This window comes from Varroa destructor, unplaced genomic scaffold (assembly GCF_002443255.2).
Source record: "Varroa destructor unplaced genomic scaffold, Vdes_3.0 BEIS01000001.1, whole genome shotgun sequence".
NCBI classification, from domain to species: Eukaryota; Metazoa; Arthropoda; class Arachnida; order Mesostigmata; family Varroidae; genus Varroa; species Varroa destructor.
The window spans coordinates 60,433,882-60,458,380 of NW_019211454.1; the positions used below are offsets into that span (position 1 = coordinate 60,433,882).

The 24,499-nt window shown below is 39.3% G+C and overlaps 1 long non-coding RNA gene across 1 annotated transcript; it reads right to left on the reverse strand.

The window, feature by feature from the left end:
* Positions 1-705: 705 nt before the first annotated feature.
* Positions 706-12,982, reverse strand: LOC147758893 (uncharacterized). The gene is made up of 3 exons (XR_015319403.1): positions 12,820-12,982; positions 7,479-7,709; positions 706-858 (listed from the first exon to the last, which is right to left on the reverse strand). It is a non-coding gene; the product is annotated as an uncharacterized LOC147758893 (long non-coding RNA).
* Positions 12,983-24,499: the final 11,517 nt, after the last annotated feature.

Genomic DNA, 24,499 nt, shown 5'->3' on the forward strand with positions numbered 1-24,499 from the left:
AATTTCAGTTAACAAAGAAGATATTCTTCAGATTTTTTAACTTAATGTCATTAGTGATTTTTTTTTATTTAGTCATTTGCGAACAAAGCTCGAATGGCTTTAGGAAAATATCCGGAGTATAGGCCAGTAAGCTCCTTTCTACACAAGATTTGGGTATACAAGTAACCCCTACATCGTTACGAGCCCTGAACCCTAAGCAGCGTCGGTTGTGAGAGGTTTAAGTTCCGTAGAAAAAATCTACAATAAACAATGAAGCCGGCTCCGACGAGATGTTAAAGGAGGTGTGTGTCAAACAGGGATAATCAACGTAAATTTAATCAACCACATTCTAAAACTTAAATGCTAAAGCTCCAGATAGGCACAGCTTTTAATCTAAAGCAAAATCCTTTGACAAGTGTAGAATCTTATTAAAATTTTGTTTAAACCTCGTTAAATTTTGTCAAAAAATCATGTTTAAACCTTATAATTTGGATGTGTGAATGCGCAGAAGAGATTAAAACACTACATTATATGTTATAAAAAGGTTTCTTTTTTTTAGCAAAAGGCTGTTTTTGTCCTTTATATCAAAGTCACATTATTTACTGAATAAAGACGTCGGGATAAGTGGCCACCTGTTCTTGGGCTGAACCCTAGAAAGGGTTCACCCGATGCCCCTGGTGAACCCTTTCTAGGACCTCCTGAAAGTAAAAGTTTCAGGCCCACGAGTATTTAATTAGCCGATAGGGAGAATGTAAAAAAAAAACCTGGAGTTTTGCATATGTTGGTGACTACAATTTTACCTGACATAAAAGGGCAAACTTACCTTAATTATATATTATAGCCGCCAGAAAACCTCGGCTCTATTTGTTCGTTTCTACCCTGCAAGTAGATCAGAGATAATTCACGAACAGATGGAAAACTGTAAGCAAATAAATTAGGTATGCGAAACTCTCGCTTGTTGATTGTGATTCGGCATAATGTTGTTGATACACGTACAAACACAGGCGTATAGAAATAGGGTGTTGAGTTCGATTGGAACCCGAGTTTCTGTTTTCTGCTTAATAATGGACTAATCGTACTGCAATCGTACGCAAAAATTCGTCACAATCCGTAGTGTTCTAGTCTAAATATTACTGAAACGGGACTCTATTCGAATTATTAATATTTTTTTTGTTAAAATTCACTGTTTAGTTGAACTCTCTTTGTTCGGTACGGTGGCTAATTTGAGTTAGTTTTGCATAGAATGTTTGAACAGGATGCACGTCAACGTGCACGGCAAACAGGAACTGATTGATAAAACTGGGCACGACTTAATCTACGGGGTATACTCTACACTTTAGTGGGTGCACTCCATAGCTAGCCTCATTAGGCCATCGGCTTTACGGGAGAATGCAAGCGCGGGTTTATATTCCCTCTTTTTTTTGCTTGCTTGAAGCATACACCAAGGCTAAAGGGTTCTTTTTTCTCTTCTTCGTTGTAATTTAAAGCAAGTCTCGTAAAAGACGTATCTTCAATCGTTCATGCGTAACTCTTTATAAACATTTTATTAATTTCTAGGCTTTTACGTATGGTAAGGGTGTTTCGAAGATTCGTGAGGAAGTAGGTGCGATCCAGGAATAAAACTATTTATACAATGGCAGAGATTTCTCAATATAGTCTGCCTTTTTCATATCGATTCACAGACGACCCTACGCTCATGACAGAAGTATATTGCATTTAATGATCGAACATGTTACACATGTATATCCAAAGACACCTATTGTTAGATTAAGTGTGCATCTTCCGTGCGGGCGATCTTCTGGGTAGCCTTGATCGCTACGCTCGAGGGCCACTTGCAACAGCCATGTTCAATTGTTCTTCGAACCTTATTTGTTAACATCAAACACACACGTTTGAACCTTTCTTTGTCCTTGAGCATAGTAAGGATGGCGAAGTTGTATGCAAAAAAAATCACTGCTTTATTGCAGACATAGAATCTAATCCATTATCCATCGCACGATGGATATTGACACAAAAAAGTCACGAAGGTAACTTCACGCGAACCGCACATATATAACTGAACCTGCAATATTGTTTGTGCTTCGTCAGTATCTTTTAGAAACACTTCATCAGTATGGGTTATGACGGATCTCTTTAGAGGCCTACGATTTGTGATACAAAGCTCGCTAAGTATACGCAATTTAGCTATTTTTTTTTCCGATAAAAACTTCGATAACATTTGTGACAGACGACAAGTTCTAATTTGGAATGCTTCACTTCGTCGGAATCCATTAGTCGCCGAGGGTTGAAAGCAAATATACTTTTTTAATATCTGTAAATGCGTCGAGCCATCACTGCTTCTGAATTTACAGTTGAAGCTTAAGCACAGAGCAGCATCGGAGAACAACCTGTAGAAAACACTCTAGCGTTTTACTTTAACGAAAATATTCTCACGAAAGCCTAAACAAATACGTGTTAATTATACATATATTATAAACTTGCGAGGGACTTGATTTTTCATTTCCAATAGCTCTGGCAGAATAATGATTTCAAAATACGGACGATTTCAGTGAATTGGCGTTGTTTTCAGCGTCTGTTCATCGACGACTTTTCTGCATAGATACGATTTATAAAATTAATTTTTGTGAAACGACGCGCTATTTGATCGGATGAGACCCCAAAACTATTGTCCATCCTTGACAAAACAGAGAATAGCCTATAGCGGTTCGAGAAATCGAAGAAGCGTTGAGAAAGCCGAGCGTGGTCTGTGGCAGTCAAATTTGCAGTTAGGGTATACAGCTTGAGAACTGGTTGGTCTGCAAGTCACGTTTCTTTTGCGGAAAGAGCGTCCTTTTTCGCTCTCCTCGATTTGTTAGGTTCAAGATAGCGGGACGATTTACACACTGCTGGAAACAACGCTAACAATCTTTTGTTGCTATAGATTTAATATAAAACCTGCAAAAGAAACAGTAAAATAGACCATTTTGTCCGTGGCTTGTAATAATCTTGATCTTATGAGTGGGTCATCGGTAGGTTATCTATGGTACCATGAATTTGGCGAAATTCAGTCATTTCAATTGGTGCTAACTCAGACTATCAATCGAATACATGCCCGTTCTATGTCATCTAACCCGTGACCTTTGTGAAAACTTTACCAGTTTCAGTTTGTACAACAGCGTTCAGTCGTCGTTTTAGCATTGCGAGTACAGGTCTAGGGTTCAATTAAACTCGATCCATTGGCAACAATGCGTTCAGAACGTGACTCTTCAAACGTGGACCCGATCCACACAACCAACGCTAGGTCCCGCTATAAACGAGGGTCTTGTCGAGAGAGAGTTTTTACGTCCTTCACACACAGGTGAAACTTATAATTACAACATTAGTTTCCGTCGTATCCTTTTGTTACTGCATATAAAGGAAAACACCGCCCATCGGGACGACATCTTATCGAAGTTACTAGAATGAGCCTCGCCTAGAGACGAGCATTGCTACTAAGGTATGCTGGAACTACTACTGATTTACTGGTATGAACTTTTATTTATCGCCTTACCCTGTCTTGGCTGACCAACCTAATACGCAAGACGCAATAAATAACGCCTCGCTATTATGTTACATTAATATGTTCGAAACCAGATGTCAAATACGTCTGAATGAGCAGCACGTATTGCAGGTCTACGCTGGACCAAAAATGCCCTTCGAACGTCTGGGCTCACTTGAAACACTCATGACTGTCAGCGCATTATTATCCTCTTTCGTTCGTACGGCCGGCGAGAAAGATAGAGGTCTGTCCCACTCAGACAGGATCTGTCGTGTACATAATCTACAGAAATACTTCTGAATGTTCCTTCTGTTGCAAAATAGTAAGGAAAAATAGCAAAAAAAATTCATCAGTACCCTTTCTTCGTCCGATCATTTTATTAGGATTTTACTTTTTTCATATAGGTACTGATGTGGAAGGTATTATGGCACGTTTATATTAAGAACAATCTGTCTTTACGCAGTCGGACTGGATCTCGTTGTTGAATGTTTTAGCTTACTTTTCCTGCGTTTCGTAGGTGCATGATAGATTAATATGGTTGGTCGTTTTTGGCATGTATAATACACTGGCTTGCAGCCAATGACTAACACCATGTATCCATGCTTATCTACACTCAATAATACTCTTAATAGGAAGTACATTACTTCTTTTACCGCAAGCATGGGTTCGTGTGCAGGTCCATCGATTTTTTTGTATGAAAATACCGATGTTTTTTTACCAAGGAAAGGAAACCCGGATATCATCCCGTTCATATTATCTACTTAGTTTTATCCGAACTGGAGAGCATATTTTCAGTATTGTAACCCCACTGTCGGTTCCCCGATCCGATTAGACGCTGGCTAATGCCCTCAACGTTTGTCTGATTTAACTGTTTAGTTAGACTACTAAATAAAGATAGTGTTTTCTTTGCTTTCTTCAACACCCTTGTTTGTTTCAAACCCAACACGTGCTTCTACAATTTCGGCAATAACATAATAACAAGTAAATTCTAGCGCTGACTTCCCATGTAAATGATTAACGGGCCTGCTGTGACGTGACCTCCGAGAATACAGAGCCATCTTTAAGTTCGTCTCCCCAACGTAAAAGATTCACTTACACACTCATACATACAAAATTGTTACCTTCGGCTGGAAGAGACAAACACAGAAGAGTTGACTCATTGCGTATGTAGTTGTGATATAGGTTCGGTTGGTTTTAAAAACATTATATACTTGTTATTACATTATTATATTATGTCATTTGTTTACATTTGTCAAGATCAGAGGGTACATAGTCTTTAATTTATAATTCCGCGCCATAAAGATGATGTGGTGCTTTTTTGCAAATTGCTGTAAAGACAATGTTGCAGAAAAAGAGCGCAAAAATTTGAATGAGTCATTTTCTAGCAGCGTGAATTTTATACGCATATATTGTATGCATCCCAAACCTTCATGTGTTACAGGCTCGTAGATAACCGAGTTTGACGATCTAATACTATTTAACATTAACTGTAAATATACGAACGATATAGGTGTAGTAACGGAAAGGACAGATCGCTAAAGTGATGGTAGGTTCATTTCAAACAGTAAAGTGCTGAGCATGCCCGTATGGCATTGTTAATAAGGTGCTGATATTCGAAGTCATTGGCAGTTGATATTGGATTCAGGGTAGTTACTTGTTCTTGTTGGATGCGCGAAAGCTCTTTGGAAATATAGACCATATTCGAACTAGTTTTAGCCATATTAACATCTTTAAGTTGGGCTTTTGTCTGAGCCAAGATACGAAGCAGAATTAGGCACAATGCACCTATCGCGGTCTTACGTTGAGCACGGGATCGAGCGAGTGAGCCTCCCAGAAAAACAACTCATTAAACCCAACCCAGATACTCTTATTTGCTATACTCAAGAACATCTTGTACGACTTCAGATGCAACCTTATTCGCCTCACATACACGAGCGCTGGGTTTTGTTTCAACCAAGATGTTTCCCTGACCGAATACATTCACATAGTGATCTCATTGAAAATCAATACATTGTTTACTGCATTACGTTTGTGACGTTTGGTTTACTTGAGGCTTGTGCATTATAGATGAGTTTTGCTTGGCTTTCTCGTACTAATCGTGATTACATATTTTTGCAGATTCTTTTTTCTTCTAATTACCCTTGACACTAAGCTCATTAAAGATCTTACTAAATATTTTATTTCTAGCATCACATCATTACAGCCAACTTGTCAATGATCACAGTACCTAGGTTAGGCGTTCAAATATTAATAGGTTCACAAAAACAGTTTATTCACTTAACGCACCCTATTCATCGTACGTGGACAAAGGACGTATTTGACCATCCTCGATTGGAAAAACATAGTTTAGCACGAGAAAATCGAAACAATAATTCCTTGCTTTAAAGACACAATCCGGCTTGTAAAATGGACGACAATATTTTTCCTATGAATAGGAAAGGCTGAATCTAATCAGAAACTAACTTATAGCTCTGGACATTTCTGACAGCTCTCGTAACTGGGCGATAATCCAGATAACGTATCTAACCCAAAATCGATTCTACGAATCTAATGCTGCACCTCCATCATTATACAGGTGGTTTTGTAGAAGAACGTAACAATATAATAATATAGTACAAACGTAATATAGTACAGACGAGTCTGAGACGTTCATTCTGCCGCGAAGTCTACACGCGACAATATGATTATTACAAGCTAGCAACTATTCTGAGTTAGGGAAGGAGTAAAGCTATAATACTTTCGGTTCATTCTTTACGCCTTCGTAGCTTATGCGTCCTCTAATGAAGATATTGGCCGATAGAATCGCCAACAGGTTCAGCCCAAGCTAGGCCAGATCACCCAGATAATTTTGCAAATAGCCTTAGCTATTGGCTCCACTCAGCCAGATACGGACTGTATAATGTTGGCGGATTATTTACTCCGTCAACTTTTTTTTTGAGGAAGTGTTGTTAGTTTCGAGGCGCAAAAACACGTGCGACGTTAGAATTCAGAGATGCGTTCGTTATCGAATTAGGCTTAACTGTGTTCACCACATGTTAGTTTGCAGACGTGGACGCATGGCTATAATACTCGTTTGCATTTGTAACAATCACCCTAATAATCACAGTTTTCTTTCTCTATCGATTTTATTCGTCGCAACATTCGATTCAACAGCTGTAGATCCACACATGGCTTTCCTCGTGGAAATACAGTGGTAACGTTTCTACGTTTTGAACTTCGGGAGAAAGTGGCCTAGATACAAATACGGGCGTTAACGCACTTCGTTTCCTACTGGGAGCAATACGCAAAAGTCAAAATATGCAACGCACACTGAGCTGCGATATCTACAGTCCGTGTAACTCTGGCGTAGTCCGATACCTGTGATATCTTTAATAGGAAGACCAAATGAGCAAACGCCGATATTATAAAGATATAAAGCTGCTTTCCTTCACGAATTAATCCCCCCAGGTTTTCGCTCTAGCAACCAGGAATACATCCGTAAAGCCTTTGCACGCTCTCAAATACGAAATTTCGGTAATTTTGTCTTTAAATATATACATTTTATCTATCTTAGCTGTCAGTTTTATCTAACTTTACCGGTAGAGTATGGGAATAGTTCCGTTCCGAGCTTCGTAGTTAATTTGAAGAAATGGTATTACTCATTGTACGACTACTAGATATCATTACTTAGTTCACTTATAACACAGCCTTTATTTCGTAATCGCAAAAATAGCTTCATGCTGTTTATTGACTAATGATGGGTCAATTTCTATGGGGCCATCTAGTTAACGTTAATCTTTCACCACTATCGTTAACGGCCTCTGACCATAAAAATCGAAGGATTTTTTCAATTACAATCAAGTTCTGTAAATCGACGCCATGTTAGATATTTTTACGCCTCACAAACTAGAGAATGTTTTTTTTTAGTATAATTATTCTTGTATTGTTTATAAGGATGCTCATAGTATCCAAGCGGGCTAAGAAACAATCCAAATGACTGCACCTGTTAATCGATGAAGGAAGTCGTCACGACCTTATGCGGCGCCTATCCTGCACTGAAGATTTCCGTGAAAATTGTCTCGACGAAGCTGGTGACACAATAAGCATTGACCGCCAGAGGTCACTTACTTTAAAATATCGAGGCTGACCTGAAGGCCGACGTAAACGGGCGACTTACATTGTATATGTCAACATGTTCATAAATATGATGTGACCAAGGCGACCTACAGGCAAACTTATCATACGATAAAAAAGATCTGTTAGAAGAGCGGATCAGTATCTGAGTTTCTTTTCGTTAAACAATCGGCTTTTCGTATGAGTAAAAGTCAAGATTGGTTGGAAGGTAAGTACATTTGATCTGCTCTACATTTATAAGCTGTGACAATTTCTCACCGCCCTGCTTCAACTACGTGAAGAGTGGGCTAAATAAATCCTTTAACGAAGCTTTCGTAGAATACCTGAACTTTGTTTGTTAAATTATGGAAAGATTTGCATAATAGCTAAGCTTGACCTTACTAACGACGAAATGTTTCTGTAAAAAAAGTTATTCACTTATCAAAGAGCTGAACAAAGTTCCCTATAATGGTGCACTGGTTACGTGTTTCGTCATAACTTAGGAACTCATGAGATACTAAACCTGTCTAGACATACTTAACTTCGCCATCTAAAGGTAACGTGATGCTCGAAACATTAATTTTATTTCTCTCTTCCGGGTTGTTCACAAAATCCGTACAGCTTCAGGTTGTCTGCGGATAGTTTTATGCGTATTCCTGAACACGTATATAATTCAGAGAAATCGTATACCGTGTATGTATCGATTGCTCCAAAATCATATTTTGTAGCCATTTTGGCGATCTGGTGCCTAGGGTATGTTGTAAGCCATGAAACGTTCGCTCGTTTAGAAATTCGTGTATAGAGCAAATAACATTCGGGTAGAGTCCTCACATTAGAAAAGTATCGATTAAATGTTCATAAATAGCTTAGTTAAAGACCAAGGTCAATGTAAATCGGCAATAATTTATGTTAGAACACACTGACCGATTTCCGTGAAGGGATTAGTCACGTCGAGTTCCCAAGGGTTGTGGGGCACAAAACTTTTGCGACGTCGTGCGAACGCGAGTCGACGCTGGTAGCCAATCCCATGATCTTTACCTACATTCATATATATGGTTGACTGAAAATTCTCTCGGAAAACTTTTGGTGTTTGATATATCAATCTTTTGGTCTTAATTTCAATTATATTTCCATTTTGCTCAGGGCTGATTTTACCAAGATTTCGCCGCCATCTGTCGTTGATAAGGTTCACTGATGCTATACAAACATCATGGACTTTTCGTTAAGCTCCCATGATAGCTTGACAGGATAACGTATTTGTCTGCTCATTTTAGACACGCGTTGTGGGGGCCAGCCGTATGATGGAACAGCAAACGGCGATATCGGACGTGAAATTCGAAATATAGAGAAATTGCCCAGTTAACATTAGTAATTTTTGCCTACGCACTTTAACGGCAAACTTTTGATAAGTTGGAGGGAGATAACACTCAATTAGTCCAGACTGATAGTAACAAATGTATTTATAATTTGTGAAACCATTGCGGGAAATTAACTTGTGAACAGTAGCTATGCAGCTGCATGGAGAATGCGTAGGAGGTTTCATGAACGTAACTAGGCTGCATTTTTTTCTTAACTTATTTTCACTGTAAATAGACGGATACGGTTTTTATCAAGTTTCCATTATAATTAGTTAAAATAGAAAATCAACCACTATTGGCTTCACTATTATTAATATTATATGTATCACACAAATTGATATTAAATTTTCGATTATCTATTTCTCAACTTCTCATGTAAAATTTATCATCGGTGGATACGTAAGAGGAAATTTTTTGAAAGATGTTACTCTTAATATTTATTACGGCATGCGTTCATTCTAACGATGGACGATTATTTACTCGTAACTTATACATATTAAAAGGAATAATGCGTGTGTTCTTTTCATGCATTGTTCCCTCTTTCTGTAAATAAAGGCGTTGCTCAGTTCGATTGTTCTCATTAGGAGTGACGAAAAACGTGATCTATTGAAGATAGCTGAGGTCTATTCACGGTTTTGTCGAGCCCAGATGTTTAGTTCAGCCAAGTCATCTGGTTGAGATAGCCCCTAAACCCATGATATGTCTCATTAGTGGTTAGATAGCCGAACGAATAGATTTCAGTTGTTTGCTGTTATCACATCATAATCAGTATCGTGGTAATCCAATGCGAAGCTGGTTGTGGTCGTCGGATGCGTGACAAGTGCTTAGAACTCGAAAATTCAAATCAACAAGTTCCTTGGGTAGGATTATCTAACCTGTACCGCCATTATTTCAAGCAGCGAAGCCGCAAGAGTATTTAGTCTTATATATTTTTAGCCTTATATAGCGGAATGAGGTAAGCTTACAAAAGGTTGCTATAGATAACAGTTCGTTCAGCAGAAGTATTTTGGCCCATCTAAAAACGCGATTTCATTGAGAAAGACGCGATGGCGCAGTGTAGATAGATCTAGGCTTTCGAAGCACAGTGGTATGTAGATATTATCTATACGCGGTGCTATGCTCTAGATAAATGAATAGTACATCCTAGCCTCCCGCCCTGTTAACTGAACAAATTATCGATCCAGTTTCCGCTACAACCTAATTACGCAGAACGCTTTTGTTGTACTAATACATTAAAAAATGAATCCTACTGAATAGGACTTGCGTTCGGTTGTCCATTATAGTCTCTAATGTACAGATGCCATATCAATGCTACATGGATCAAACGCGTGACTGCAGCACAACGCCAACATTTCAATTATGAATGAAAAAAGAAAAAAAAAACATAGATACAGCTCAAGAAGAGCACCCAGTATTTGTATGCAATTTGGCGCTCAATGGACGCCGTTCGATTATAATACACGAGCTTACTGTTCATTCGAATCACGACAACGCCAAATTTTCTTCCCCTGGGCGTAGCATTTGAGTCAACTCGTCACACTCTGCACGCTTTTTTCTACTACTGCTAAAACAATTTCGAAAATTAGCATTGGATAATTTCTATTGCGAAATTTTTTACCATTAGCAATCGGGTGTTTCTACAAGACTGGTTAATATTTCCCGAGCGGGCACTGTTGCTCTGCGCCATTTTTTTTAGTAAATTCCCAATTTCCTGATGCAGTTTGTTATTTCTATTCTATTTTAACGTCGTCATAGTTTGACATTCTTTGTTTGGGAGCCCGTAATGGTTCTAGTGCCTATCTGAGGCTTAATTTTCGCGGTTATGCCATCGTCCTTGACTTGTAACGTCCCAAAACTTTGACAGCGGTACGTTCATTGAAGTTTCATACAGTTATTCAGCGATATGTCCAAAGCTGAAAATTTAAAGGTTTGGCATACATTACTGTTTTATCTCTATGCATGTGCTAATGACCTAGTTTTGTAGGTCATGCTTTTGTGCCAGTCTTATTTTTAGAAAGTTCAGCCATCTTCTTCGACTGCTACACACCTTCTGCATTCATTGTGTGGAAATATCATTGGCAATACATTTTATTCTGTTCATAGGCAACGCATAGACGGTACGTCTTAAAGGTACTTATGATTAATGCCAATTGATTTACTACGAGTGACAACCGGAGTGCTCCTTTTCTTTCTTTGTTCTACCCGTACCATCGAAATCGGTAACTTCCGAACGTACATATTGATATGAACTTTTTGGATTAAGTGAGCAATATATTAGGGATAATACCCGCCGTAGAGAAACAGAAAATTTTCTAAAGTTTAGTAGTATTATTTTTCGCTCACCAAGCGTTTTAGTAGGAAAGATGTGTTGTAGAATCTACAACTGTCAATGTGGCACTGTTATTTGCCTTTCAAAGCTTTATCTTCATTCGATACATCTGCTAAAGCCGGAACGTGCGGGGGCTTAGGTTTCCGTTAAAGTGTTATTGGGTGTTTTCCAAATACTACTGTGATGGTAAGTGGTTTCTCGTGACCATTCGATAGGCGTGTACATTTGGGTTTGCATGATTTTGAATTGACTCGTATTAAAAGTCACCTTACTTCGCACGGTGAACTATGTTTACGTGACCGTTTGAGCATGTCGATGTTTCTTTACAAATACAGTTAATCCCAGAACAAATTCTGAAAAGCTCTACCCATAAATACTTGTGGGTTTAGCTATGGCGATGCGTTTCAGCGTAATAAAGCGTCTCTTGACTTAGCCCAAAATATGACCAATTCCGTACTGAGGTCAATTTTCCTTGTCTGACTTAGAGCTCGACGTCGTCATGGGGGTAAGATGATGGGCCAACAGCACAACTCCATAGGGATATTGTAGCAATTTTTTTGCGCAAGCTTTTTTTTTTTATGGCATTTGGCTGCAATAGCAATGTACAGTAATACAGAACACTGAATGTAACTAAAAGTTCTGCAAGCATCACCTGTGCTCTTTATTTTGTAATAACAAAAATTGCGTTAGGTGGGTTTCATTAGACGGGCAATCTATCGACAATAAATATTCAGATCATCAACGTATTCAAGCTACCCTACGTTAAGTGCCATGTAATTGTTCCTAATTAAAACGACACTAAGCCACGGCTGATTTGGGAAACATCAAAGAAGATTGAAACCGTTCTCCCACATTGCCGACACAATCGGCCACTTAGCTAAGCATCGATCTATTTTATTGCATAGCCGTGAACCCCTCTAGATTTAGTATCGGTGAGTGATCGGTTGCATTGAGAACATTGTACTAAAGCAAGTTCAATGAACACGATTTACAAGAATCGACAGACAAGTTCCGGTCCTGAGTCATTTCTGAAAATGAAGTATAGGATAAATAACACAAGTACATTTATTCTGGGTAGAATAAATGTCGCTTAGTAGTTCCGAACGATATGGGACTGATACATTTTCCAGCCTTCCGGCGGAGTAGCTGAGTACTGACCAGTAGCTTATCAGACCAGAAGTTAGATTTGCAATTGCTTTTTAAAGTACTGCCATGCAGAAAATATAAGGAACTAATTTATCAGTATAGGGCGTTTTAAAAATTCACAGCTCCAACCAAGTTAATCGCAAATTTCGTACATCAGGTGGATAATACCTGTGAGTATAATGGCATTTCGTTATGTGTTCAGTGAATCAAGTATTCTTTCATAGACGTGTCGGGATTAGAATGGCTAGAGCTAGTACTAATTCGAGTATAGGCGGTTGATTAAGCGCACAGAAGCTGTAGTCTAATATGTTACTGATGATTTATGTCGTCGCTTTAAGCAACCAGCAATAGAAACTATAGCAACTGGGAGGAAAAATTCGCGAAGGAAAAATAGTCACCTTGTATCTCATCAGACCGCCTGTTGTCAATGTTAACCAACCAGTTTTCCTATTTGGGATTGCTCTTCCTTGCAAATGGCACAAGTTTCACCGCACACGTCACCGAAAAATGCAGAAAGGCAGTGTCGGCAGTATGAGCGACCAAGCTGCTTTATTGCATGTCCATCGCTACCGCTCTCAGTAGACTTTAAGCTAGCTCCGATCGCAACGTAACGTATACCCGTCATTTGGAAAGATCTTACAGTGGAGAGCTTTGAACAATTGAATTGCGCCAAGCCCTTCTTTCTCAAAAAAATCAATGGGATTACACATAGCGATCCGGAATCTCTTGACTTACCTTCTGGCGAATTCGTCACTGTTGCTTAAGAAGCTACGACGTCGCTTTGAGCTTATACAAGCGAAAGCCTTCGAGACTAGGCTTACGAGCCGGATAGCGGAGATTTATGGGGATTTTTTTTTGCTTCGGGTGCGATGAGAAACCGCGAGTAGAAAGCTACGAACCGACTAAACTGGACATGTCGCAATCATTTTGCCAAGCGTGGGCTCCACCATAGGCTCTGCGGGAAATCAGGTCTCCATGAGCCTGACGATACATGCAGGTGCTTCAGAGGTGAAGGAAATTGTGATAGATATCATGCGGATCATTGCTTTTCGGTGCCATTTTTAGAATATCTGGTAGATCTCTAAATTAATTAACAAGACTCGTATACCTCATATAAAGCAACATTTTTAAATAGCTCTATATAGTGTCTTTGATATTAGGACATTATGTTGTTGATCTGCATAAATGAAGTTTCTGGTCATTACTACTAGCAAAGGTCAGTAAATAAAACTTGGTTGATTGAGTATATTCCCTCTGTCCACAGTATGATCGAGATGGCGGAGCAATAGCATTGTTGCCTGCTAGTCTGGTAGTCTGAGTTCGCATTTTCGGGTAGCAAAAAAGCTGGTCGTAGTCTAGCTACTTTAGCAAAGTGATTGCTTTTTTCAAGCTTAAATTGAATTCAGTGAGTATTCTTGGACGGTTGCTGGCCTTGTCACTTTTACGACCTAATGTCAAAGTGATCCAGGAGAAAGGCGGCGGTAATGCTCGGTAAGCGAATGCTGCCGTGTTTTGCGGTTATACGGCTCTGAAGCAACATTAGAAATAAGTTAAGCCCCCAAAGTTAAACAGCACTCAATATACTTAGTGCAGATCTCATTTACAGATTCATAATGATTAAAGAAAGCGATTTATATAGAGCTATATTTGCATAGTTTCTTGTGATTAAAGTTGAAATACCGATATCAGCAGGATCAAATAAGGCGCCAGACGAAACAATAATAATTTCCTGGCTTTGTAAGGACCAAATCAATTATCGTATTCTCAACCAACTCGCAATTAATAGTAAATAAGAGATCAAAATGGCAGCAGAATAATAGAGAGGAGTTGTTATGAGGTCAATAGAATCGTTTTCAAATCACCAGTTTCCAAATAGTCCTTGTTTAGTTATAAATTGTGCAGGCACAGCGGCCGATTGGTTCATTTTAGGAAAATCAAGATCGCCAACAGGTATAACTAGTGCGTAGTCGCGACAATTTAAACTACCGCCAAAGGAGACCTGCGCAAGCAATCCGAGCGCGTGTCAGAGCTTCCGAGATCAATCATGTAGCACTACATCACGTAAACCTTCTTTGAGAAGAATTATCCATTGAGTGATGAATCATATCAAGCATATTATGATTCACCGTTGTATATCAATATCATGTCAAAACGATACTTCCGTTTGACGGACGATTAAAAAAGCGTAGAAAAAAAAAGTCTATAGATCTGACTTTTTTTTCGATATTGTGTTCGATATTGAGTAGCAATAGCAAAAATGAGCTTAGAAAAAGTTTCTATACTCCACCAATTGATTTGAAATGTTATTGGCTTTCCGAGAGCGATTTTATTCGCTATGCCGCTATAATCAAGATAAGCTTTGTTCGAGTTCAGGAGATCGAAGTGTAGCTTTGTGTCAGTATCGGTAATCCAAAATCTGAAATTCATCACCCTAAACGCATCCTCATCATTGACAGATAGGCAAAACGGAGTCTAGAAGTAAGTCTCGCTAAGAATGGAGCAGCCGCACTGAGGGGGCCAAAATCAGCTTTGGGCTTACGACACTATGCATACACCTAAGGTGCTATATATAAATATAGAGATATAGAGGTGAACTCATTAAGCACTGCGGCAACGGCAGGGCCAAGATACGTCCTAGTCTCTTAGCGCTTCAGTAAGCGTCACAGGCTGTAACGATATCAATGGAGGAAAAAAGTTCTATGCATGATTAACATTACGTGAAGGTTTAAATAGCCGAATTATATCAAACGCCTAAACTCTGTCCGCATAAAATCATATTTTTAACTGTTGGCTATAACATGTTTGTCGTTAGATAGGCGAATGGGCAATGCGCCCCAGAATAATATCGGATTTGAATGCCTGCCGAACCCACAGTGATTTTGCTTACAAATATTTCACGGTTTCACTTAGAAATAGAGTTAGTTTAGAGGGGGTACATTTTTTTTCTTCTTCCTGCTATACATACGTAGAGAAATGTATGTAAATTGGCGAATTTATACGTCGAAGCTGTCCAGGTTCTATATATATTCTTTATTTAATCACACTCACCGTGCAGTAGTCAGTTTAGGTATACATAAAACGATTCAGCGCATTAGCTTATATGTGTCACAAGATATTTTTCGTTGATAGACTTAGATTATCGACCTAGATGTTCGATTTGTAGATTCTATACAATGTATCATTCCTTCAAAATAACAATGAGATATCGATATCGGCCCAAACTTTCCTTTGAAGCCGAACCGGCTTTGCAATTTCACCTTATGTTGGCCTTTTTTCTCCTCACCTCTTCCTCTAAGTTTAGTCTATCTAATAGCGGAGAGAAATCAACCCTGCACGCACTTCAACGGTAGTAGAGGGAAGGAAGTGCGTCATCCTAAAATTTCACTTCACTCTACATTACTTCTTGCTTTTACGCTACATTGAATAAACCGGAACCGCCGCATGTATGAGCATTTCAAATTATTGCAGAGATAGCATCACTAGCGCTGACAGCAGACGCAGCTATCGTAGCTGCCGAATGCGTAATTAGTAGCTCGTCATGTACTTTCGTGTAGGGACGCCATTATTCGATTAAGTGAGCGGCGGACAAGGTTAAGGTTATAGCGGCGATGCTGTAAATCGAGATCTATCGAAACACGACAGATAACAGATGCTCGTACGCCGGCGACCGTTTGCTCAACTTTAATCATGTCGTCAAACGTTTACATGGCTTGCAAAAATCCTCCGCCAATATTCTCCTACTCATTGTTCCTACGCTGTCTCAATGGGCAGCTAAACTTGGTCAGCTCCACTTGTGACCCCCCGGCTTTCCGTCTCCCCCTCATTTTTTTTGGCTTACTTAGTTAGTGTGAAAATCGACAATTGAGACAACGCTTTTTCTAGGCTAGTTTCGGTTGTCGACTTTTCTAACACGTGTTTCTCCTACAGCCCCGAAAAGCGGATTCGTTCAACAGACACCCTATCGCAACTACAGTACAATAGACAACCACTAGTTAAATTAAACGGCAGATATATGTTAATAGTTATCGGTTCCGGTTTTGCTGACATTGTCGACCGAACGAACGAGCGGTTTATATCCCTTTCTAAATCAATCTTTTAGCAAACCTCAGCTAATGTTTTATCTATAAGAAGTGCTCTAACGGCCGTTCCTCATTAAGCGGCATGGCAGTATACATTTAGGTGATAATTTAATGGTTTCGCAGTCACCGTAATCGAGCATCAGCTCTGGCGTATCATCTGTCAACTAGCACGCAACAAATAGTGTTTCGTTTTATGTAGCTGGCCTTGTAATTGGGGGAGTTTTTGGCCGCAGACATTTGTAGGCCGTGCTAGTTCAAGTTCGTAGAGGTATGATTTCTTGTTATCTTCGCCTTTCAAGTATAGACCAGTATGCTGCACATGCAGGATGAACGCAAATCGGATCGATGTCTGACGCTCGTGAATGCTACTCTGGGACAAATCTGTTAGCCAACAGTGTGGGTAAAAGCTAGACGATTTTTTCGAACTCATCGCAAGCTATTTGGTAGAATTAACGCAACAGAAGACGTAAACGAAGCATCTGATTATTTCGGTGCTGACAATGGATACCGAATCTCAGTAGAAATGGCCAGCGCTTCACCTTGCCCCGACATCTTTGATCCCTTTGATACGAGTGGCACAGGAATTACTCCGTGCCATTCAGATGTTAATGAGCTCTGTTATTGTGTCAGATGCGGTCGGCCGAACATCCTTTCCGTTACTATATGAAGTGAGTGATGCAGGAATCGATGCAATAGGCCAGCAGATGAGAAAGATCTTCTCAACAGGCCTTTGCTTGAAAAAGTTCAAACTCATGTATAGCTAGTGAGGATAAGCCGAATGTGCTGTATTAAGTGTATAAAGCAGGATGCAATTAATGACTTTTGAATTAGCAATCACCCGATTGATGTTTAATCGACAATTCCAAGTAAATGGTAAATGCGATCTAATACCATTAAAGCATCGATACAAGAGATATTCAAAATTGATTGGTAATAGCAGGTTCCGCTTTTCGGGATGTTATCGTAAACGTACAATATTTTCATAATACGCTGAGGTAGACAAAAGTTGGACTGGATAACTAAAGTGCCTGCCTCTGAAATTTATACAGAACTTTTGTAACATGTTGATCTCTGTATGCATTCATCATTATATGTCCTCAATGCAAGTGATGGGTTACAGTACGAACGTACTTCTGCGAATATTCGAATTCTCGATGACTAAGTACTATCATTCGTATATATAATAGGTTCTTTAATGGCAATTTTCTACCTCACAGTAATCAGTGCCGAGTATGCACAGTTGAAAGGCCTACGTAAGCCGAGATATAGCGTTTGTGCCGTTTTGACGTTGAGAAAAATACTTAATTAAGTGATTTAGCCAAACTTTACTCTTATTTGTTTAGCATTTCACTGCATTCATCTTGAAGACATTAGTTAACATTGCTAGCATCCGAAACTTTTAGTCAACTTACTCAAGCATCATCTGTTCTACGTTGATAATTATAAGGCTTAAAGTCTTCCCATCAAGAAAGCTATCGCCAGCGATCGATCACAGCTAGTAGTCCAAAACCATCCATATCTATCAAGAGCTTCACACTACTGATAAACAGGTGTGCATGTAAGGAGAGGAACGCGCGTCTCTGAACTACCCTGCATAGGCATAAGGTTGCACTTTACAGCCAAAGGCAAGCGAATTGTGAGAACGGTCCGATTCCTTTGTGGTCACGAAAGTGTCCATATAATTTCAGGCAGTTCCGGACTGGAAAGGCACGTGGGCCGCACAAGAGCTCCCTCCTCTTTCCTCCATTCGACTGAGCAGTTTTTATTTGAAGTTCGTAAATTAAGGCGCATTGTATTTCGTAGCGAAAAAGACATTTTGGATCATTCGATACAGAGGTACACACTGGAATACTATATTTTCGACCCATCGATTGACGACACAAGATGAAAAAACTTATAAGCGGTCCGATAGGCATTACACTGAGGAAAAATGTCGAAGGAACAAATGGCAATAGGTAAACGTTTTATCTTATCATGAGCTTCATTTCTGTGGCTTGACGTCTGTTTTAGAATATAACGCCAAGCGGAGCCATTTGGCGCTCTTATCGATTAGTCGGGTAGGCTAACGATTACTTTAGGTAAAGCTGCACAAACTTCAGTTACTTTCCTGGGCGTAGTGCCCACTCTTCGCAGCTACACCACAATATATACAGCTCCATATGGGCTTCGATCTATGTGCAAAAGTCATACCCCGATTACATTTCAGCTAAAACCGTATATTCTTAGCATGTATAAACGATACGTTTGTTATATCCTACTATTACTGAATGTTTTATTTAAGCTGTGGTGACCTGGCATAGGTTTATGATTGCGTTGTCCGAGATGCTATAACAACGAATCTCAAAAAAGAGCTAGTAAATTACCTCGAACACAATTTTACCATTGTAAACCTATATATTATATAGGTACATACGTACAAATCACGACGTGTAGTATGCAAACATATAAGTATACCACTGAAGCCGTGACAACTGCTATCTCTATAACCGTCTTCCTTGCGTTCTCAGACTTAGTATCCGCACACTTCATCGACTATTTTCACGTGTTTTTGATATCTTATTTGCCTACGAGTGTGTCCTTATTGCGCACGGTTGGTTCAAATAATTTTATAGACGGTCAGTTAGTTGGACTATTCGCTTCGTACTTGGCCCCGTAGATGCGCGTGTTATTTTTCTTTTCACTTACTGTAAATCAGTCCTTAAAGACACTTGATGCTGTATATACGTTTTCCTGGGCGCTGGGTTTGCTTGGCGATGACGGCGATGCCATAAGGACAACCCACAAACATACAAAGGCATAGACGATATGTTGTCAAGTTGTGCCCTGTTTCGACGTGTGGCCTTTCGGTGAATGCTGCCGCATGAAGTAAAGCAGTTTTCATCGATGGGACCGGCAAGACTACAAACTGTGTATGCCGCGTTTGCGGTCTATAGGGGCGGCGGCGGGGGGTGGAAGTGGCGTTACGTACCAAAAATGAGAATGCACCAAGGGGCTCATGAATGGGCTGGTTAAGTGCACTATTTTGTGGCTGTGCCTACTGACATTGGTCTATCTCGTTTCGCTATTTGATGTTTCATTACCGTTAGAGAAGTGGCGATACAATGAGTAATCTGAGGCTAACGAGAGGCTGCTTCTTAGTCATACTTTCTCGGTGATGGTGGGCGACGCGGCCGTGTCACTGACCGCAAGCTTGTTTGTTTACGCACTGGAGGCATAAGCTGTGCGTGACAAATCTGACTTGTTCGCTCTTTCGCTTTCTCGCTCTTCCCTTAAAAGAAAAAAACTTTTCTTAATAGAAAACAGCTAAATTAAAAGGTCTAAACAGATAGTGTTTCAACGAACCGATTGTAACCTCAAACGCGCATTTTTACTTTTCTAATGACGTATTATGCTGTGTCCCATACAAACGATTATCTCTCTAATGTCTAAAACATATCGAAAAGTGTCGACGATTTCTGCATGAGTGCGGCCCTATTTTGACCTGACGCCTCATTCGACACAAGTAATAAATAACGAGCACCCATTGTGTATTACTTTGGTCCAAGTATTCGATATCTCCCTTTCGCCTAGCGACACGTTCAACAATGAATGTATTGCACTATAGATCACCTTCACAACGACGACAAAAACGATAACACAAACTAATAAAATAGGAACTTCAGTTTTAATCCATGAAAAAATCACTTAAGAAAAATGACAGCACTGACTGTGTGTGGAAGACATCTTTCAATTCATACTAAGCATAAACCTCCATTAATATATGCATATTTTTAATTTTGATCTGGAGCTTTTATAGTTTAGATTTGTTTTCAATTTTATGCAAAGTTGGTGTTACGTTTTTCGCCTTTTGCATGAAACTGCACGGTCATATCATGCATATACGTAAAATTTTACTAAACTAATAACGTTACGCTAAACCCTTCGTGAAACTTCCTATTACTAACGAAGACCATAGAGCAGACTTTGGATTAAATAAAGGTCATCCATCTTATAAACATTACTCTAAACATAACTTTATTTTAATAAGTAATCATGCGTTTGAATAATTTCGAGCAGCGCTATAACGAATGAGCGTTACAGTTTCTAGCTAATAAAAACTAACAGAATTAACATTATTTACGAAATATTGAAATTGCTTCGCTTCACACATAGTATCATTATAAGTTATGTATTTTTGTCTACTATATTTTGTATTTCGTTTTCTACATCATATGTAACCTTTAGGTTTTTCAAAGGTAAAAAATTTTTTTCAATATTTGCAACGACGTTTAGAGAGTTGAACAAAGAGGAAACACAAACTAGAAAAATGCATCGTAAAGGGCGTAAAGTTTTGATTCACGTTCTGAACAGTCGTTAAGTGGGGTCTTAACTGAATTATGACATTTTCCCGAAGAGACGTTTTCACATTGTTTCCCTATCAGATTCGTTTTCAGTTGTAGACACTATAATCTGGAACGACAAACCACGAAGCCATATTATAAGGCATATTACTCTTGAAACTACCAACATCTGTTTAACCTCCTATAGTCATTTTGTGATTCCTTTGCATATGATCTATCAGTGGGATGCCGCTTCTACGCTGTGTTACGGCATGCGGTACCCTAAAAAGAGGAAATGTAGAAAAGGTTCACGCAGCTACCGGGTTACAAATGAGCGACACTTGCTAACGCTATTTTGGACGTAACATTCGAAACATTTCTTTATGCAGTGGACATACGAAGGCCTTTATTGTTATGTTTAAGGCTTGACGAGCATTTGGAATTAGCTCTTGCATCTTACGCTTTGCGGTATAAGGTTTGGCTGACTTCTTCTGATGATTTCAGTGTTATTTGTATTATACTCGTTATATGCCGATATGTGTTAGAGTTTCATACTATTTATGAGGTGAGCCGTCAATTAGTTTCCACCGAGGAAATATATGGAGGTATCACCGCTATGTGGAAAAACTATAATGAGGCCAGAAAGAAAGATGAAACAATAAAAACCATGGCGAACCCCCTATCAAGCAGATTGCTATGCCGATGCGATTCGAGCTGCTTCAATAACTGTCGTAGCTGTGTCATTAATTTTCCTCACACAATTAATTACCCGGTTAACATCTAAGCTTTCTCCCAGCTTGCGATACCCATAGTTATGATCTGTCCAATACGCTATTTCGTGTTTATTTCCATCGAAGGGAGATGCGTGCCTATGTGGATCTACCCGAGTGAGCCTGACGCGAGGATCGCTGGAGATAAGTTGATGTCTTTCAAGTAGTCCACGTTGAACTCATGAGAAATGCCAGTCGACCGTACCCCTTCTATGGCATACCTAGTACGCAAATTCTCGAAAAGGGTACGTTGAAGATCCCTGTCGAATTCTTCATAACTTGGGGGTAACGAAGCGAGTTCGGTTTCCTTACGACTGCCAATTATTGAACACGCTTTGAAGTCACGTTACTGTATGGCTTTTGTCCTAGGTTATAACTCGCTAGGCGCTTAATGGTTCCGAAAACTTGGTCATTTCCTTTCTCGCCTTTCAGGAACTATACACCACGATACGACATTGCTCGACATGACTGTTGAATATGATTTTCCTGTTTTGAGGAAACCACCACCACCCTTTTCATGACGCTTCCTGGCAGCTGAACTATCAACGTAATATTAGTGGTTATGACTGAAAATGGACAATTTCAAATGTACATGCCGTATGAGACTGGATTTCAATTCCAGGACGAGGGCAATACGTACTGCGCAGAACGAGCGTCCATAGACGAAGTGGTTGCTCACCTGTAAAATTCAACATTAGATCAAAACGTAATGGAATCAGAAATACGGAATTATATGCCAACTGGTTATATATATGTTTAGGGATCGTAACTTTCGTATACGATTAATCAGCCCACCTTTGTCTGACTAATTTAAGCACACGTGACTTGTATTTTTGCCTTTGTTAAACTTATGAATATTATCCACCTGTGTTGAGGTTGTATAAGTGCAATCAAAGTCTTCGAATGTGTCTTGATACCAGCTAGATTAGGGGCAAAATCCTACAAGTAACGAATCAAAAGAAGGTAAAGGTTTCCGTCGGCTTTCGTGGCAATTAATGTCAAGGGTGAAGATGTGATGATATGTTTGTGGCTTTTTATACTAAAGTAACCTAAACCTTAAGCGAAGAGGATAAAAATAGATGCAAGACCTACATATTCAACAACAATAAAGGCCATAGCATTTGTCTGCTGTGCAATACTGAAATTTATAACTCAACAATAAATCCTTAAGGGTTTTTCTAAGCATCTGCAACAGCTGATATAAGAGAAAAGTATTGCAGTGCTCTCTTCAAGGGCTAAGTAGACGTTAAGATGGTCCATTGGCTAAATGAAATCAATTTGTTGCCACGAAAAATTTCGGTCTTTCATACGTAGTATTCGAAGGTTTAAATCACTCAGAGATATTTTTAGCAACGTTATTGCGGAGCAAACCTGTTTAACCTAATTCCTTTTTAAAATATTTTAAATAAAAGACCTCAAGTTCCATGTATATGATATTTACACTACATATATACGCAAATGTATTAAATATGTAACCGTAGTTATACGTGTGACCTTTTATCTCTCCTTTTTGTTAAATCAACGGACATCACACTTCACCTGAAGGAATCACGTCAGCGTGTTTAACTGCTAAGTTTAAGCAATTCCGTTTATAGTACTAAGTTCGTTTGTCCATTGAACTTAAGAACAAAGTCTATGAATATTACCTGGAGTCGCATTTTCAGAGTTGACTTATTGTTTTAATTCCTATGTACATCTTCCAACCACTCCACCTTTTGCTAGTTATATGAAAAAAGTCACTTGACGGTTTGAAGGTCCTTCTTCCACATTTATTCAAGTTGCAAGGATGTAAAATGTAATAAAAGTAGGGGTTGCATAAAAAGTAAGGCAAAGTCTCTCAACCTATAAAAAGACTTTTCGAACCATAGGACGATATGTCTCATATGCATTAGTACAATTACCGCATAACCTACTTACTCTGTCTCGTTTAAAATAGTGTGCTACCCGAAGGCGCTTCTTCACCTCGTTATGCGCAAATCATCACCACTGTGGTTGGAAACCCATTTATATAGAGAGAGCTATATAAGCAAAAATCCATGCCCGTAGAGGTTTGCTTAGGACTAACAATTCCATTGTTGTCTGCCTAGATTCATGAGTCGCTGGTATGCTTCTTGGTACATCAAATACGACGCGGCGCAACGGCATCTGTACATATTAACACTTTCTGTGCTTCCGCTTTCCCAAAACATCAGCTTTTTCGTTGCCCGTTGCCGAACTACAGGCTGCTTCATCAAATATGAACGCAACACTGCAATTACGTGTACCATATGAATAAATGCGGAACATCGTGATCTGGATGAGTAATGAGCGTCTCTTTGAATGCGTCGCTATAATAACAATGAGCATACGCGCGCCGCTGGTTAACATTTCAGTCTCGGAAAATAATTACCATACCATTTTATGCCTCCATTAAAAAAACTTCAGATCTGAAGTCCAGCAAGGCCCACTCCGGCAAAGGCAAATCCTTAATGCTATGCTAAACAGCTGATTCCAAGAACTTGTTTACACAGTAGAAACAGCGAAGTGTGTTAAAAAGTTAGGTAACGAGTCAAGTAAAAGAATAAAGACCTGCCCGTAAATCACACATAATGGTGGTAAGCGTACAACGTTATTGACCAATTCTGGCTACATATAATAGCAAAAGTTCATGGCTACCATGGCCGGTTGTGCTCAAAGCCCATCATTAGAATAAGCAGACCTTTCTCCTGCAGCAAGTTAGTTTACGTAACCTTCAATGTGAGATATGATAAAAGCGATGTTCTGTTTCATCTTAGTGAAAACTTCCTACATTCCTGCACTTAGTTAAGGTTGCGCCTAAGTCCAGAAGTTGTAATTTTTCGCTCGTTGCCAAAAAAAACACCAACGCTTTTGCCGCCGCTGACTTTGATCCTTCAGTTAGCACAGCTTGAA